General features: G+C 47.6%; 1 long non-coding RNA gene across 1 annotated transcript; it reads left to right on the forward strand.

Annotated features, from left to right (window-relative positions):
- The first annotated feature begins 297 nt into the window (after positions 1 to 297).
- Positions 298 to 2157, forward strand: LOC137163048 (uncharacterized). The gene is made up of 2 exons (XR_010922609.1): positions 298 to 406; positions 1449 to 2157. It is a non-coding gene; the product is annotated as an uncharacterized lncRNA (long non-coding RNA).
- The last annotated feature ends 1143 nt before the right edge of the window (positions 2158 to 3300 follow it).

The following is a 3300-nucleotide window of genomic DNA, read 5'->3' on the forward strand; positions in this document are numbered from 1 at the left end:
TTCCTTCCTCCCTCTTAGGAGAGACCTTGGTCCTGCACACAGAGAGGAATCTAACCTAAACCTATTAAATCCTTCCCTTCTCCCTGCCCCTGACATTTATCAGTCTGTCAGAGCAGCAGAGCCTGTAATCTCATTGTCTCCTGACCTCTGAGAAAAACCTAAGTGTTAAATTCCTTATTAAAGGCAGCTGCAGCCACTGGGGGCCTGAACCTGATTAAGCAATTTCACACATTTCCAAAAGATGAAGATAAGTAGGATTTCAGGTGCCCTGAACAGCAATGAGCTATGACAGCAGCTGCCCTGCCCATTACCTATCTTCTGAAGACTGCAGCTACATAAGATCTCCCCTGCATGGATACAATGAGCTGAGGGGAGTTCAGAAGTTTTATCCAATGTTTTTTAAAGGGTAAGATGCTACCAGCCTAAGGCCGTGAAAAATTAAACCCGTTAGCCACAGAACAGGGACTGCAGGGGTAGCATTGCTGCAAGCGGGGGGGGGGGTCTGGGCAAGAAGGTAGTTCATTCTCTGTGGCTCATTCAGTCCTTGCCCCTCTGCTGAGTTTTCAGCCAGGGAGTAAATTGTGCTGTGGTTTGTGAGACAATGACAGTTGTGCACTAGGAGCTGGACTAAGATCCAGTCAATTCATTCCACACATAGGCCCCTGGACTGGCTGTTGTTATTGATCTGGCTGAGTTAGACCAAAGGCCTGGAGAAGAAAGGCTGTACACCCCATTCCTAATCCCTTCTCCCAGTCTCAGCCAGGAGAAGATCAGAACTTTCCCATTACATTAAACAGTCTTCCCTCAAATTCCAGGAACTTCTGCACTCCTGTTCTCTCTTCTGTTGAACACTCACTCCATGCACTCCTCACCTCCACAGTTATTCTTCCTTATTTGTGAATGTTATGCAAAGTGCCTGATTACCAGCATCAAGGAGACTCAAGCCAGAAATCCATCTATTTCCCCCCCATCCTCAGATCTTAATTAGCATGTGGGCTTTAATTACATTTCCTGTTTTTAATGACAAAATATTTGTGCCTCTCCCCTGTCTAACCCTTCCACATAATCATTATATGAGCTCTAGTAATAACCTCCCCACCCTGAGGAGAAGGGAGGAGGGTACCTGATCTATCTTCCCAAGCAGCTGCTTCCCACCTAGTCCCCAATCACTCATTCCTCAGAGAGCTCCAAGGTCTGGAATCATGCCAGGGAAAGGGGATGGGAAACACAGGTAACAAGTTGGCACAGCATACTGCGTGGGCTTGATGGAGCCTTCAGGCTGTGGTCATGACAGAAGTCTGGGTTCAGGGATGGGCAAAGGTGCAGTGAATACCAGGGAATATGGTAGGATTCGGTTCCCCCTCTGTTCAGTGGCAGAATAATGGGGACTCCCAGAAAGTTTCGCACTCTACCATGTTGCTCTCCTACTAAAGATGTTCCATCCCCAGGCACCTACATTCTGAGATGCTACATGCATCACCAAGAGACTGGTAACACTGAGCTGATCATGGTCTCCATGCAACAACACTAGCAGTTGGGAGGCTCCCATGCAGACCTCCAGGTCCTCAAGGATCCAGCCACCAAGGAAGCAGCAGCCAAGAAGTGCTCTTCTCTTAGGAGAGGATGAAGAAGTAGCAATTCCTCAGCATTCAGACAGCCAGAGGAGAGCAAGATAGGAGTTTGCTGAAGAGAAGACAAGTTCCACCTTCTTGCCCAGACACTATGCACAGGCTATGTACAGGCACCTGGGGCTGAGCAGCAGGGACAGAGAAGAAGCCGAGCAAAGGCATCTGCTACAAGCCACATTCTGCACTCATTACTGAATGTAACAGAGTATACGTTACAGGGTGGTTGCCAACATCATTGATGGCTGGAGACTTTGATCAAACTCTTCATTGCCTCCCCTGCCCCTCTTCTTCTATGATTGTTTTGACTCAGCTGCTCTGTGATCTTTGTTCTTGTCCTAAGGAGCATGAGTTTCCCATTTCCTCTAGGATAGGATTTATTACATACGTTATAGGATGCTCATATACGGACAAAAGCTGCAAGAGGAGTTTGATTGGCGGGGAAGGGGGAGTAGAAAAAATAGGTGGACAGAAAAAGCATCTGAAGAGTTAGATTGGTAAGGACTGTTTCCACAAACGCCTATACATGACTGTTGCCAAGCCCCCCCAGTTCCCCTTGTTCCCATGGCTCTGAAAGGTAGCATTCTCCACACCGACTGACAGTGCGGCTGTCATTTACACAAGCACTTGGTGCAGCAGGCCTTTCAGAAAGGCCATCAGAAAAGGTGGTAGAGCCCATCAGTCCATGGGTAGGTCAGCCCAGCCCAGCAGCCACACCATCCTTCCTCTGGCTCAGAGCACGTCACGGGGAAGCAGATGCAGGCTGGCAATACTGAGTGGTAAAGTTAGTTTTGCAAGACCTTGATCTGGCTCTAGATTTGCAAATGCCAAAACACAGGCAGGTCTCATCCAGGTCCTGTTTTATCTGAATGACCAAAGTTTGGGGTCAGAAGTTCAGTTGGGCTGGTTCACAGTGGCTCAGTGAAGTGTGTTTTCCTGTAGTGTGTTGTTCCAGCTTTGGTCCATCTGTCTCTAAGAGCAAACAGGGTGAGTGAGGATGCCCAAAGACTGCAGAATTAGCAATACTCTATATGTCAGCGATGACATCATGGAGACTTTGTTTCCACATCAGCGTCTGTGTCCCAATGTCAAGAAGACCATGACACAGACTGCAAGAAGGCATGTAATAGAACAGGTTACCTAAAAAGATTGTGGAATCCTCATCCTTGGAGGTTTGTAAAAACAGGTTTGACAAACACTTGTCAGGGATGATCTAGGTTTACTTAATCCCATTTCAGCACAGGGTGAAGGACTAAATGACCTCTTGAGGTCTCTTCCAGCCCTATGTTTCTATGGTTCTATGTAAGCACCTGCATGAGGAAAGTGTCACAGAGTCCACAACACACAAATGTCCACATACATCTAAGCACGGCACGCACAACTCAACCAGAAAAAGGTACAGAGGGCTCCTAACAGAGCTCACAGCAGGGGTAAGGAGAATGCTGTGAGCTGAGGGTGTATCTGAAGCTCATCTAAACCTGTCCACTTTCTCATGCTGAGATTATGCACAGTAACCAAGCAATCACACCTGAACAGAGGCCTATCAATACACACTGTGAAAGGCAGACACTGTCTCTTTAAACGTTGTCAATGGATCTGCCATGGTAGAAGAGTTAATCCCCCCCAAGCCCCTCTCAGCTACAGTGATGGGATAATTAGATGTGAGGGCTCAGCT

Source organism: Emydura macquarii, unplaced genomic scaffold (genome assembly GCF_026122565.2).
Source record: "Emydura macquarii macquarii isolate MOO-44397 ecotype Brisbane River unplaced genomic scaffold, CSIRO-AGI_Emac_v2 contig_312, whole genome shotgun sequence".
NCBI lineage: Eukaryota > Metazoa > Chordata > Testudines > Chelidae > Emydura > Emydura macquarii.